Source organism: Pituophis catenifer, unplaced genomic scaffold (assembly GCF_029215685.1).
Source record: "Pituophis catenifer annectens isolate HBS135680 unplaced genomic scaffold, rPitCat1.0.hap2 SCAF_3, whole genome shotgun sequence".
Classification (NCBI taxonomy): Eukaryota; Metazoa; Chordata; class Lepidosauria; order Squamata; family Colubridae; genus Pituophis; species Pituophis catenifer.
In genome coordinates, this window is record NW_027256883.1 from 135,052,475 (window position 1) to 135,068,748 (window position 16,274).

At 40.6% G+C, this 16,274-nt stretch overlaps 1 protein-coding gene across 4 annotated transcripts in view; it reads right to left on the reverse strand.

Moving 5' to 3' along the window:
• The window catches only part of LRRC8D (leucine rich repeat containing 8 VRAC subunit D), a 76,074-nt gene that overhangs the window by 31,706 nt on the left and 28,094 nt on the right, over positions 1-16,274 (reverse strand). For 2 of the 4 annotated variants that reach the window (XM_070941212.1, XM_070941211.1), the window contains exon 2: positions 13,519-13,655. The gene's annotated coding sequence lies outside the window, so the exon portion shown is untranslated. Of the gene's footprint in view, positions 1-13,518; positions 13,656-13,828; positions 13,993-16,274 lie in introns of those variants that run through there. The other 2 variants (XR_011600244.1, XM_070941210.1) reach the window with 2 other exon arrangements.

Below are 16,274 nucleotides of genomic sequence, written 5' to 3' on the forward strand. Positions count from 1 at the left end.
GAACTTTGAAAAAGAATGCTGGGACTGGGTGGAATAATGAAAACAAGAGGCTATGGAGGAGAGAAAAGTGTGTTTAACAGAATGACTGCTACCAAAACTCAGAATATTTTTTTTTAAAAGACTCTCAAAGAGACTCAAAGAAAGTGGGGGGGGGGGGGAAGATAGCTGCAAAGGATATAGTCAAAGAGAGCAAAAATGCAGAAAGGTGTAAATATGTATAAATATGGCTGTGGACCTATATATATGCACACACTTTTATAATGCAGATTAAGTTAGGATGCTGACTGAAAGCCAAAAAGTTAGTTTATGTGATATACACTGAGGATGATCTGAAATTCATTTGTCAAAGACCAAGGCAAATCTGTTTGACAAGAAAAACTGTAATAAAATAGCTATACCTAAATGACAAAAATAAGTGCAAATACAGGCCATCCTTATTTGCCGACTAGCTTGTTTAGTGATCATTCACAGTTGCAATGGTGACGAAAACTTAACTTTTCAGCCAATCCTCATGTTATGATGTCCACGGGTCTATAAAGCAAAGGAAAGCTGAAATAACATACATGCAGTCATGTATGCAGTCATGGTTTCACTTAGCAACCTCTTTGCTTAACAACCGAGTTGCTGGTCCCAACTATGGTTGCTAAATGAAGACTACCTGTAGCTGAAGTTGTGTAGCCAGGCAGAATATTTATTAAAGATAGGAAACGGATGGGAAAATGTAGATATCCAAATACTGATAAAGAAGTAATGGATAAAATTGGTGCTTTCTGAGTGCTCTGCTCCTGCCTATCTAGCAGTTCAAAAGCATGCAAATGCGAGTAGATTAATAAGTACCACTTTGGTGGGAAGGTAACAGTGCTCCGTGCACCTTTGGTATATAGCCATGCTGGCCACATGACCACAGAAATTGTCTTTGGACCACGCTGGCTCCCTCAGCCAAGAAATGGAGATAAGCACCGTGCCCTAAAATCAAACACAGCTGTCAAGGAAACCTTTGTCTTTAATTGGTGTTCTACTGCCAGGGATGAGTGATTGTTCAAAAAATAAAATGACAATGGTTGTGTATTACCAAGGTCATCCACACATTCCCCAGTACAGTAACACATTTCTGCTACAAGTTAGTTTACAGATAGTCCTTGACTTACAACAGTTCATTTAGTGACCGTTCAGTTACAACGGAACTGAAAAAAGTGATCTATGACCGTTTTTCAGTTATAACCTTTCCAGCATCCCCATGATCATGTGATCAGAATTCAGATGCTTGAAAGCTGGTTCTTATTTATGACCGTTGTGTCGCAGAGTCACGTAATCCCCTTTTGCGACCTTCTGACAAGCGAAGTGGGGAAGCCAGATTCACTTAACAACTGGGTTACTAACTTATCAACCGCAGTGATTCATTCACCAACTGAGGCAAGAAAGGTCATGTAATGGGACAAAATTCACTTAACCAAGACATTTCTCACTTGACAACAGAAATTTGGGCTGAATTGTGGTCGTTAAGTCAAGGACTACCTGTATTTTTATCCTTCTGTATACCAGTACCATTCTGTCCATTTTGTTACAGAAAACTGAGGACTGGTATACGGAAGGATAAAAACACACCGACTGTAGCAGAAATGGGTTACTGTAATAGAATGTGTGAATGACCAAGGGGAAAGATGGGAAGAGGCTACCTAGGAAACAATCAGATAAAAGAGGCAGAGGCCCCCAGTGGCTTCCTGGTCAGACAATTAAATTTAAGAAGAATTCGCCTTAATTGATCAAGCAATTAAAATTGGTGGCAGGAAGTTTGTTCTTTCAGAGTTGCAAGACTCTGTTAATGTAGTCTTACAATAAACTAGAATTACCGTGTTTCCCCGAAAATAAGACCTTGTCTTATATTTTTTGAACCCCGAAATAAGCTCTTGGCCTTATTTTCAGGGAGGTATTATTATTTTGGGGCATGTGGAGCAAGATGGGGTTCCTCTTGCTGTCTTACCTGATTTCCAGCTCTGCGTTTAAATATTTTCAGGGAGGGCTTATTTTCGGGGGGAGGCTTATTTTAGCGCATGTACTCAAAAGATCAATTGGGCTTATTATCAGGGGATGTCTTATTTTCGGGGAAACAGAGTAGTTCTTCTAGTCATGTTTTGGGTCTGGTTTACCTAGAAGGACCTAGAAGTTTTGAGTCTGGTTTACCTAGAAGGACTTAGATGTTTTGGGTCTGGTTTACCTAGAAGTTACTTAAAGGTTTATCATAAAACATGAAGAGATAGAGTCAAAAAAAGAATATATGTCGAAAGAAGGTTGATTGAGCGCAAACCTGAATTAACAGAGAAAAGAAATATCTCTCTAAAATGAACTCATCTCCCAGAGTTGTTGTTGTAGGAAAATAGGAGGGGGCAGCATTAGGTATGTTCATTGCCTTGAATTATTTATAAAAATAATAAAGGTAGAGGAGGTTCATTTAAGGACCATTCAAAGTTACAACGGTGCTGAAAAAAAGTGACTTATGACCAGTTCTCAAACTTATGACCACATTGCAGTAGTCATGTGATCAAACTTCAGCTGCTTGGCAACCATCATGTATTTACGATGGTTGCATTGTCCTGGGGTTGTCATTTGCAAACTTCCTAGGAAGCTTCTGACCAGTAAAGTCAATGGGAGAATCCAGATTTTGATAATGACTGCATGATTCACTTCATAATTATAGTAATTCACTTAATAATCATGGCAAAAAAAAAAAAAGGTTATAATATGAGATATGATTCATTTAACAATTGCCTTATTTAGTAAGGGAAATTGTGGGCTCAATTGTGGTTGTAAGTCAAAGACTACCTATGTGTGTGTGTCTGTATGTGTGCATCTGAGTGTATCCCATCTTTATTATTATTTTTGTAATTAAACAATTTTATAAATATGTCAAGGCCGTAGTATACCTAATACTCCTTCCTCCTCCTATTTTCTCCTATGACCGTGATGGCGAACCTATGGCACGCATGCCACCTGTGGCATGTGGAACATATCTGTGGGCACGCGAGCATTGCCCTAGATCAGCTCCAGCACGTGTGCGCTCACTGGCCAGCTGATTTTTGGGCCTTCCCAAGGAAGGCCCAAAAATCCCCTGGACTTCCCCTGGAAGTTGGGAAATGGGCCATTTCTGGCCTCCAGAGGGCTTCCGAGGGGGGATGGGGGAGGCCATTTTTGCCCTCCCCAGGCTCCAAGAAAGCCCCTGGAGTCTGGGGAGGGTGAAAAAACGGGCCTACTAGGCCCACCGGTAATCTTTTTGCCATCACGTGCCAAAAAAGGGGGAGCACTGAATTATGGGTGTGGACATGCTCGCGACCCCACCCCACTGCCCGCGCTTTTGACACGTGACGGCAAAAAGGTTAGCCATCACTGCCCTATGAGGTTAGTTGGTCTGATTGACCCAAAGTCACACAGCCTGCTTTCATGGCCAGGTGACAACAGAACTCATAATCTCCTGGTTTCTAGCCTAATTCCTTAACCACGAGACCAAACTGACACTCTCTCTAAAAATATAAGGTTAATTCTATAGAAGGAATGAGTAACAACTGAATCCACAAACTAAATATGTGAAAGACACGTCAATGGCTTTAGAGGAAGACAAAAATCATGAAAACTAAGTAGACAGAACAGATGAAATCTTCCAAAAAAAAAAAAGAATGAGAAAGTTAAAGAGCAAAAAGCAAAGTATGAACCGCATATACATGTGGTAGAAGTAAGGATGATTTGCATGAATAGAAAGGTACAGAGAGTCTCAGGGCATGTTAGTGTATTTAATAATTTACATTTCTTTTGCTTTTGCTTACTTCATTCTCAAAGTAGGTACACTGTGTTCTGATTCTCTCCCTCGTTAAGCCAACTATCTTGTATTTATATACCTAATTTTGGATAGATAATTTTTTGAGGAAAGAACTTATCCTTCTGTATCATCTCCAATCTTGCCATTGTCCGTAACACTACATCAATAATACTAAACAGCTTCACTGTGGCAACTCACAATTGGTGCTAACTTCTGTCTCCTCATATTGGGACCTGGCATGATTATGGGAAAACTGATGGCTTTGGGAAATCATATATGGATGTTTAACAAAGCCCACACTGCCAGTTTGGCTCTCCTGATCATGGCTTCTTCTCATACATGCCATAATGAAAGTTGAAAGTCAGGATTTAGAACAGATCTCCAGATACAAGCAGGCTTCCTTGAAACTTCAGAAAAATATTCTTCTCCTTTTATAAGGGAAAAAAAAAGTGATTGCATATTTATAATTGGGAATTTAAATAATTATAAACATGATGATCTTTTGTTTCCCCAGTCCCAATTTATATTCAAATCACAGTCTCATCACAATTGAGCAAGTAAGTAGAATAGAGTTACATTAATCTTTTCATTCTCCTGTTCCAAACATTTCTGCATAAATGCTCAAAACAAATAAGATGATTTAATCAATTATTAATAAAGAAAGGGTGCATTTTATTTAACTGCTATAAGTAACTGAGCCTCATCCTATCCCAAACAAAATAAATTTAAATAGCAAAAGAGGATTCCAATGTACAAAACATCATTTTAGGCAGTTTTTATAATTTAATAGAATACATTTATACCAATAAAGGTAGTCCTTGATTTACAACATTTCATTTAGTGACTGTTCAAAGTTACAATGGCACTGGAAAAAGTGATTTATGGCTATTTATCACCCTTATGACCATTGAAATATCTCCATGGTCACATGATGAAAATTCGGATACTTGGCAACTAGCTCATATTTATGACAGTTCCAGTGTCCTGGGGTGATGTGATCACCTCTTGCAACCTTCTGGCAAGCAAAGTCATTGGGGAAGCCAGATTCGCTTAACAACCATGTTACTAACTTAACAACTACAATGATTCACTTAACAACTGTGGTAAGAAAGGTCATAAAATGGGGCAAAAATCACTTAACAAATGTCTTGCTTAGCATGAAAATTTTGGGCTCAATTGTGGTCGTAAGTCAAGGACTTCCTGTATTAGGACTTTGATGATACTGGCGGTTTTCACACAATGACATTAGTCATTGTAATGTAAGCAAACTGTTCCGCAACATAAAACTATAAACCAACGTTTGAAAACCACACTGCTTGGATTCATATCGTACCAGGTCCAAACCAAACAAGCCACATTAAGATTAATCATAAGATCCAATAGGATCTTATGATTGGAGGATCCAATCATAATAGGATCCAAGAATGGGCAGAATGATCCAAGCAGATTATTTCATTATAATTAATGAAATTAATATATGTCTGTTCTATTCAAGGTAAGGGATACTGTTGCCAAGGTTGCTTCTAGAAATAAGGTTAAAAATATAACATATGAACAAGGCCTTTTAAGATTTACTATTCGACTCAAAAAGACCTTGCTGTTGGACTCATTTTTACCTCTATTCCTCTTTTTGGTTATTAAGTCTATGGCAGGGTATATTTATATATTTACAAATATACAGCAACTATATCTTCTGCTACCTCCTTTGAGTTTTTTGAATGAATGGCAGACAGTAAAACAAGCAATCAATATATATATATAAAAAATAGAACATATATAAATTATAGCTAGAACAGGACAGACAAAAGGCAGTAAAAATGCCCCTGTTCTATGGGTTAAAACTTGCAAAACTAACTCTGCCCTTTTCTTCGTCTTGCGTCATATATTATGAAACTTCTTGTCATGTAACTCAGGATGAAAACAATAGAGGGAAAGACAAGAAAGAAAAAAAAATGAGCAATGAATGGGAGGGAACTTTCTACTTTTCACTAGTTTCAATTGTTATTTTTTGAGGGTTCACACCCCCACCCCTTTTTACAAGAAGACCTGGACAAAGAAAAAAGAAAATACATTGCATAAACTGTAGAGCTGTGTTTCAAATTACAGTTTTCACAAGCCATTGAGCAAAACTCAACATTATACAAACTGAAGTCTTTTAAGGCTAAGAAATTTAATCATCCCTTCCTTTCTTCTGCATGTTCCCTAATCAGGGGTGTTCCCCAAATCTTCATAGTTAGTTTTGAAGTCATGAAGATATTGGAAAACTCCCCTGCTAATGGGAGCAATTGTTTCCATAGAAGGCTTCGGATGGCTTCTTAAGTCTTCTTCTCATGACAATACCTCTAAACATTTATTCTAGAATGTACAGATAATCCTCGATTTATGACCACAATTAGAATCAGAACCTATCAATAAGCAATGCAGAGAGTCAGCGTGTCACCACACTCAACTTTAAGACCTTTTTTTGCCATGGTCTTTAAATGAATCCAATTTCCCCTATTGAGCCCAGCTGGGCAGGTTGCAAATGGCCATCACGTAATCCCTGGGATGCTGCAACCATCATAAATACATGCCTGTTGCCACAGTCATGTGAACACGGAAACACTGCAACAGTGTTAAGTGCGAGGGCCAGTTGTAGGTCATTTTTTTCAATGCCATCATAACTTCGCAAGGTTGGTAAATGAATGGTCATAACTTGAAGACTACCTATAATCTACGTTCATGTAGACGAAACTGAAATTATTAATGGCCTGTGTTTATAATGAGACTGGTTTCAGTAGAAGCATTCAGAAAAGCACTGAGTAATTAGCTTTTAAAACAATGCATTAATTAGCATTCCAAATCCCAAAGATTCCACGCAGCGGATATATTTCTTTCTGAACTACTAGAATTACAACCTTTAATAATAGGGCAACTGAGATACATATCAATGCTTTTGAAATAGTAAACAATTTCTGCTTTGTCTGAAACTCTTCTATGAGCCCACTCTTTAAAAAATCTTCAATAGGCTTTGTATGCTTGGGTATAAGACTATTACAGCTTTCTGAATGAATCACAGTTATTCATATATATGCATCCCTTATATTTACATGCATATATATAAACACATACACAATGCACATAAAGTTGCCTAGGTTAAACATTCTGCTAATACTCCTTCCCTTTAATTTTCATGATCCTTATCGTAAACTACAAGGTGTCTCAGAAAAGATACTAAAACTCATAGCTCATCGGTCACAAAATTCTTATCTTTATAATACACGTTATCATCTCTTTCACTCATAATTAAAAAGTATCTGAAGACAAAAATGTGATAAAAATGTGCCACAATCTGACCACATCATCAAGATCAGTTTCTCCTAACCTTCTCCTAACCTCCTTTAATGTAAAAGTCTTTAGTCTTCATTCTGCAATTCAGAAGCATCAGAAGTCACATCAGTGGTGGCATTCTCTAGGGTTTACACCTAACAGCATCTGTGCTACCTGCACAACACAACCATTTTAATTTAACCCAAGCTGAACTTAATCAGAATTGTTTCAGACATTTCCAAACAAAAACAGCTCAATGGGTTTACAATCAGTTCTCCTTTTATTCCTATAACCTGGTAGCAGTTTCTGTTCAATAGGAGACTTGCCTACAATATACAATGGCTGCTTCGGCAACTTGAGCTGGTTGCTTCACCTTACCTTCAGGTGTGATAGTAACAATATCAGCTAAAGGCCGAAATTCTCAGCAGTTTTTGAAACCACTGCATTTCTTCAGTAACACTGAAAACTAACAGAAACAGTTTAATAAGAGATGAATGTTACTAAAGTGGTTTGCCTTGTGTCAGGCAAATATTTAATGAATAAAAATGCAATGAAAGGACAAATTAAGAATTCCTTTCCTGAAGAAATGTATTCTTCTACTATCAAGTGCACCATGAGCTGATCAGAGAAGTTTCTTGATTGCTACTTGCATATTTGCAAGAATCTCACCAGATCCCTGAAGGGGAGGAATTGATGGAGACCTGACTTTCCCTAAATCCCTGAAGGGTTTATCTGGTTGTTCTCTAGAGCAGGGGTATCATACTTGATTTCACTGAGGGCCACATCAGGATTGTGTTTGACCTCGGGGGGGTGAGCATGGCCAGGGTGGGTGTAGTCAGCTTGACGTCACTCATGTCGGGGGCACCTGTGGTGACCCGCGCGCTATGCAATAGAAAATGGGCTTCTGAGCTCCGTTTTCAGCTGCAACTGCTTCCTGAAACCCTCTGCCAGCAAAAATGAAGCTTGGGAGTCCATTTTCGCATGCGGCCCTCCCGAGCTCCATTTTCACTGGCAGAGGGAGTACAGACCAGTCCTTCACTGTTTCAAGGATGGCCCTGCGGCCCAGATCTAAGCACCCCCCAGGCTGGATCCAGCCCCCAAGCCTTGAATTTGACACCCCTGCTCTAGAGAACAATTAGATAAACCCTTCAGGGATTTAGGGAAAGTCAGGTCTCCCTCCCCTTCAGGGTTTTCATGCTAGTCAATCTCTTAACTCCACCCACCACTTCAGAAGACTCCATCTCATCTATCATCTATTAACTCAAATAAAAAAGACTTTTAAAAACCACAATTTTAAAAAAGGCAAAAAAAACAATAATAGCGCATTCCCTGTGCCAACAATCCTGCTGAAGGGCTAGATATAATTTTGTGGAATGGTTGCCATATGGCAACAATGCATGTTGATGTAAATAAAATTATAGACTGTTGATTCCATTCAAGAAAAGAAAAAAAAAATGTTCAAGGCTGAAAATTGAAAGCATAAAAGTCAAAAAACCTGAAGGGAACCCTCCCCGCCAGAAGGCGGCTTTTTGAAATCCCTAAAAAAATCAGATGATGAACTGAACCATAGGGGGCGCCAGAATATGTTTTTGCCAAAATGTCTGGAGCTTGCTCTGCTTAAAGACAAATTGTATCATGCAAAATACACAGTAACTATAAATATGAATAAGTGCTGCCTTATATCCCTGGTTTCAATGAAAATATACTTCTATGAACAAAATAGAAACAACACTTTTCAAAACCTGGAAAGCTGAAGAAAGCAAAACCAAACCAAACCAAGATAAGATGTTGGAAGCATTCGCCTCTTTTGCTTTTGACAGTAACCTCCCCCCCCCCCGACACACAAAAGTTAAATATATGTATGCAGCTGTCTTTTTAAATGTAAACTTTTATATTGTAAAATGCTTTAAAAGTTAAGATTGTATGCATGTGTATAATGCTTTAAATGTAAAATTATCCACCTGTCTGTCCGTCCATCGGCCTAACTATCCCCAATATCTGAAATTCTGGCAATTTACATGGGCTTTATTCAGGATTATCCTAGTTCTTCTAACCCAAAATCTCATTAAAAAGCTAGATCAAGACATAAACACAGGTAGTCCTCAATTTACAACAGTTCATTTAGCAACCATTCTGTCAAGTGCAGGGGAAATCAGGAGATTTGAGGAAGTTCAAATATATAAAGATTTATTGCAAGCTTAAGCTCCCTATGAGAATCTGAACTACTAACAGTCAAGAGAAATTTGGGAAAAACAGGAGTTAAGAAAGGAATTCACAGTGGGCTGGACTTAGATCTCTTATGGGTGCGCAGGAACTCATGACTGATGACGCATTTGACCCCTCCCTCGGGGTCGGTCTGGTCATCTCCTACACATTCAAAATTACAATGGCGCTGAAAAAAGTGACTTATAATCGTTTTTCACACTTTCAACCATTGACTTTGCTTGTCAGAATGTCACAAAAGGGGGATAACATGACGCCAAGACACTGCAACTGTCATAAATAGGAAACAGTTGCCAAGCATCCAAATTTTGATCATGGGGATGCTGCAATGGTTATAAGTGTGAAAAATAGTCATAGTTCAATTTTTTAGGTGCCACTGTAACTTTAAACGGTCACTAAATGAACTGTTGTAAGTCAAGAACTACCTGTATAGACTTTCCCTAAAAATTAAGTCATATCCAGATCATCATGCCAACAGCTTGATATCGCCAATAACTTAACCAGATAGGATGTTAACTTAGAATTCTTCTCAAGTCATTAAGAATGTTTATGTGGAGAACACCCAAGTTTGCCAAACCTTTTGCTATTGACTTGGTATACTCATGACATATCTATTTCAGCTCCAACAAGTTGATAAATATTTCAGTTGATAAATCTGCTTTACCTCTTCTCTTCCTGGCAAACTGCATAAGCAGTATCCTGATAAAATCCAAAAATAAATGGCATAAAGTTTTATCTATTATCAGAAACAATATAGATTCATGCATTACATTATGCCATGCTTTCTTTCAGACATCACTTGTAGAATTAGTTATAATGGCTTAATTCGCATGTGCATTATAGTTAATGTACTACAGGGGTTGGCTTCACATCTGAAACAAGCCACATATAAGCTCAGGATGGTCCATGAAAATAATTACTGTCCAATCTTTGTTGGAGACCAGAGAGTGGAAGAATCATCCCTAAGGGTTCAAGAGGTAAGTTCAAAGAACTACGCTTACGCATAATAATATAACATTCTGTAACTGAGACTGAACATGAAGGGGGTAATTATATTTTTTAGAACTTTCTGGTAACATGCAAGTTATTTTGATAGTTTGATAAGCCTTGAAAAGACCAGGAAGAATGTACAGAGTCCTTCTGCTAAACAAGAATACTTTGCCAGGCAGGTTGGATAACTTTACCTTATTCTACTGTCTACAACAAGAGTGTCAAACTCAAAGCCCAGGGGCTGGATCCGGCCTGCAAGATGCTTAGATCTGGCCTGCGGGGGCCTCCGTAGAAACAACGAAAGACAGGCCTGTGGTGCCTCTGCCAGCAAAAATGGAGCTCAGGAGGGCTGTGTGCAGCCCTCTCAAGCTACATTTTCAGCTGCAATGGCCTCCTGCAACTCTCTGCCAGTGAAAACAGAGCTCAGTTTTCACTGGCAGAGCGCTCAGGCCACAACAGGTGCCTCCAAGATGAGTGATGTTGAGCTAGCCACGCCCACACCCACCCCTGGCCATGCCCACCTCCCTCCCCCAAAGTCAAACACAACCCTGATGCGGCCCTCAATGAAATTGAGTTTGCCACCCCTGGTTTACAACTACGATGGGTACTACCAAGATAAGCCTGAGGAATCACTGAGAGCTAGATTTAGCTCTGCAGAACTTCCCAAGGATATTCTAATCAACATCTTGAGAGCAATGGGGATTCAAAACGTCTTCATTGCCCTATATTTTTTACCACCAAATTCTCCAGGAATTTTCCTCACTCCAGGAATTTTCCAACCTCAGTACCACTAATGGCATTAAAAATTTTCCTGAGAGTAAATATGAAGGAAAAAGGAATGCACTACCTTCTTCTAGACTTCTCTGCCAGAAATGAATAACAGAACTGGATAAAACCAAATATGGTCAGACAAGAAAAATTAAGAATGAAGTCAGAAAGTTCAAAGGACATAGATATAAAATGTCTGAAAAAATGAAATTACTACAGAGGCCAAAGTAAAACAATTTTTTTAAAAAAAAATATTGGGTTCTATCAAACTGAAATAGAAAATATATATTTTCCAAGCAAGGGAAAATGACTTATTTTGGCTATTCCTTCTGACAGATATGGTCTCCTATCCCTTGAGCAAGATGCATGCTTTCAGGAAACAGATCTGCCATCAAAGTATCTAGCTTGGTCTTTGGAGAAAGAGTTGGTAGTCTAGTTTCTACAATATAGACCTCAGATATCTAAGGAATGGATAACTATTCATAAATACTATATCCAACTCACTCTTACTACTAAGAGTAGTAAACCTTGGGGTATCCTTTTCATTTAACCTGTGACAAATCTAACCAACAGCTTCCCTTTCAGACACTGCAAACTCAAAACAGTCTTGACCATTTTTGACACTCTGCACTAGTAGTGGAATACACATTCCTGAAGCAGAGAATGTCAAACATCTGCTTTTATCTTCCAGAAGGGATTGGGATAGAGGATAAACAACTTGAACTCACTTTCAGAAGTACTGAGTATCTCATGGCTGCAGCCTAAACCAGCAAGAATTCTAGCTCAAAGTTAATCTGGAGAGAAGATTATAACATTAGTATTTTATTAACAGAGCAAAAAAGGTGGGGGGGGGAGCAAAAAGAAAATCAAGAACACTTAACAGTGAATACAACATATTCACTTGGACCAAGTTTTTGTGCACTTACTATTAGCTTGCTAGGTTGACTTATTTATTAAATAAAACTGACCGGTTGAATTCTGCACAATTATTAAAGTCACAGGGTTTTCCAGAGAAAAGAATAAGGGTTCTGCGTTAAACCCAATCATACAATTAAAAATATTTAACCTGTATTATGCCTGCTTATCAATACATCTACAATTCTCAAAACAAAAGCCCTTGTTGCAAAACTATACTGTTAGATACATCAGTTAAGAGAGAAGACAGGCAGAAAGGTTGTCACTTTCCTCCATTTATATTTCAGTGGGAAAATGGGACAGCTTTTTTCCCCCACCAAAGGCCTTGATTTTTTTTTGTATCAACTATGTACTTCTTGCTCTGGCAGGCTGGGAAAACAGCTTGCAAAAAAGGGGGACATGAGCAGTCCTTGCATCAACCATGGTAGAGGCTTCCCAGCAATCACACACAGAAAAATATTGGTCATTGCATAGGGATCATAACCAGTGGTAAGGGATCCCTATGAAACGAGACTTTTACACGAGGAAAGGGGGTGTATTTTCTATCCTGCACGTTGCCCCCTCCCTCCCATTCATTGCCAAAGACAGTGAGTGATACATTCCCCATCTTTTGTTTCAAAAGCCCCCAGCGCATCACACATGTCACCAAGAGCTTCCCTTCCCGTTAGGGCAGGATGCACGCTCGACAAACCCAGCTCTCCCAACCCATCAATGGCTGAGCCGAAAAAACAAACTTTAAACACCGGAAACCTTCCTCCTCCTCCTCCTCCTCTCAATGCTCCCGAAGGCGGCTCAATCCAACACCCTCGCCCGGCCGGATTGTATTTCCTTCCAACATGATCGAAGGCTGAACTTACTGCCAAAAGGGGGGGGGAGAGGAGGAGATGTGACAAAGGCGACCGCAGGCCCTTCTCTCTCTCTCTTTCTTTCTTTCTTTCTTTTTCTTTCTTTTTCTTATTAAAAAAAAATAATTTAAAAAAGGATCTAGGAGAGCAGAGCCAACATCCACCCCTTCAGTTGCGCCTGCTCTCCTTGAAAACCGCTCTCGCAGTCCGGCGTCAATTCAATTCCCCTCCTCCAGCGCCTCCCGGCTAGAGCCGGTTTGCTCTGATGCTCCTACTTTTCGGTCTGCTTCGTAAGCGGCTCCACCATTGTCTGCCGGGGCTCTCCGGATCGCGATACACAGGAGCTCAGGTGGCCCGGCCGAGCGAACAAAGAGCAACCGGCGCTCGGAAGGCTGGAATAAGCCGGTCCCGGAAAAGCCCACTCTGGGCTGGGAAGCCCCAACCGAGGAAAACAACGTGCCTTTTACCCCCGCCCTTCGCCTCTTCTCCCTCCCTCCCTCCAAACCAGACTTGTCAACTGCGCATTTGCGCCGAGCAGCGCCGAGGCTGCTGTTGAGCAAGCAGGCAAGCGGGGGCCATATATATATATATATACATTATGCATGTATATAGACTGCTCGCTCTTCAGGCTCCGGGGTCGCGGGGGGGGGTCGTCCGTACCTGAGCGAGCCGCGCTCTTTTCTACACCTTCCTTCAAGCTGCGGTTTCCTGGAGGATCGGGGGAAGCCGGAGAAGGCAGCGAGCCCGAGATGATCACTCAGTCATTTTGGTCGGTCCTGCAGAGACGCGGGGGTCTCCTGGAAGAGAAGAAAAGCAAGGGTGGGTTTTCCGGGCTGTCCTCGGCAGCGTGGACGCTTCTACTACGAACGTCCATTTTCTCCCTCTTTTCCCGTTTAGCCCTCTTCCTAGCAAACCGACCCCCCCTTCCCTTCCCCCAGACGCGGGAACCTTGGCTGATCCTCCCTCTCACCCCGATCCAGCACCTAGTTTGACATCGGCACCCGCGATTCTCTTGCAAAGTCTGCAAAGTTTCCCTCGCCTGGCGCTGCCGCTTCTTAGCTCTCTGGCGCTGGATCTCCAACCAGGCTGATTCACTTCGGCACCTTGCTAGCTGGTATGAGGCGGGAACTAGGAACCGTCGACGTATTACAGCGAAGGGCTTTTTTTTTTCTTCTTCTTTTCGTTCAACCGGCTCACCGTTTTGCATAAAACACGAGAGCCGGACTCTGCGTCCAAGTATCTGCTTGCATCATTTTTTTTTTTAAAGGAGAAAAAAAAATGCGACCGTTCCCCAGTTGGGATCGATCGTCCACCTGCTAGAACAAAAAGAGGTGAAACTTCACGCCGCGGAAATGATCCGCTCAGTTCCCATCCACGCGCGAGCCACAGCGGACCTTATCCACTCTAGACGCCTGCCCGATATTTCATCCCAGACTCCCAACACTCAAAACCAAGGCTTCCTCTCTGGGTTTATCATCGAGGTGAAGAACTTCATAGATGGTTGTCTATGGAGATTCTCAGTCATCCAGGTCATGGTTGTCCCAAAGGTGCTTTTTCAAAAGACAAGTGGACTTTCTGGTTTTTCTTTGAAGCTAAGAGCTGAGGAAGCTTCTTGGATGAGAAGAGAAACGTCTTCAGAGAAAAACAAGATTCAGAGCTGAAGAAGTTTCATGGATGAGAAGCGAAATCTTCAAAGACAAACCAGAAAGTCCAGCTGCCTCTTGAAAAAGCACCTTCACAGGTGGTTGTTTTTAATGTTTTTAATTAGGTTGCCCTAATAGAAACCTCTCCCGCTATGGCCACAGATCTGAAGGAGGTTTGGCACAGGTTCAAAACGGTTTAACTTAAGCGGCCACATTAATCACAACAGACTGAGTTAAAATGGAAGCAGCAACCTGAAATAAGTGTTATTATATTATGTATACACTGTGATCATCTCCGTCTCCCTGCCATCTCCAGCTTATCTCAGAAACAGTTGTCTGCTATTCAACAAGGTTGAACCCTCAAGGTTATCCATTCCTCCAGTATTGTGGACAAGATAAGGCTATGGGCAGGAAGTTTTGCTGATATACATGGGAACAGCACAACGTAACTACACTTCCTGTTTGTTGGGCACGACTTGGGAGATCTGGTTTTTACTGGACCCATGAGAGAAAGTCAGTCTACTTGAATACTTTGGAAAGTAATGTGCTGGTGCCTTGCAAGCAACAAGAGCTGGTTAGCTCTGAGCAGTGGAGGTTAGGAATATCTATTTTATCATCGTCCCTTTTTGGCACCTCCTTCCTTCCCAATTATCAGACTCTAAAATTGGGAAAGAGACAATGTGGTTTAGCCCTTCCAATGTTGGGCTAAATCAGGATGACCCAGGTTTTAGTCAGCCCTACAAGCTAGTCTACTCCCTCTACTCTAGGGGGAAGCAGCTCAGGGGTGTCTTTGTCTTAAGTTGCTCTCATGCAGCTCAACCTTGTCATGGAGAAGAGTAGAAGAGAACACTCTATATCTTGAACTCCTTTATAAAAGGCATAATATAAATGTGTTTGTTGGAGGGTGCCTTTAGGTCATTGTTGACTCCTAAGGTCACCCAGTTGTGCCTAAGGTGGAACTAGAACTCACCATCTCCCAGTTTCTAGTCTGGTGGACTACTAAAATGATAGGCTAAACATAACAGTCTGCACATAAGTACTTGTGCCATACTATACTGCACTGCCTACATGTAGTCGTCAACTTACAACTGTTATTGAGCCTAGAATTACAGTGATAAATTGTTCCCATCCTTAAGCAGATCACTAGGTAACTGCACCTGACTTGATTCTTTTTTTGCAGCAATTGTTAAGCAAATCCATTGTTGGCAACCAGAAGCATTGGTTTCCGGCAAAAAAGTGTCATAAATTGTGGTCACATGACCACAAACAACTGTAGAAGTGGGCCAGTTGCCAAGCACATCAAATGCAGTCACATGACCTAGGAGGATGTTGGAACTTTGAATTTGGGTCATAAGAAGCCCCGGAGAAGTCCGTCATAACTTTGAATGGTCAATAAGTAACCCATTGTAAATTGGGGACTATCTGTACATCTTTCCTACTCAGATACATCTTCATACAGAAACTGGCTGTGCATACAGGGAAAATGCCTTTACAAGATTTTCCAGAGTTGCCATGTTTTGAAACATCTAAAATGTTCCAGTTTTTACTGTCAGCCCTAAGATGTACATAATGTGCAAATTAGTCCTTTAATCCAAGTTGGTGTGCTTCTGAACCAGAAGCCAGACTCTCCTTTTAAAACATGTTTATCACTTTTTAAACATTTCCTTTCTTCTTTACTAATTAAATACAATTTTAAAAGCAGCAGGGTTTTTCACTATAATGGGCAGTGCATAATGAGTGGATAGTTCAAGACCAATGAAGTGGTACAAACAT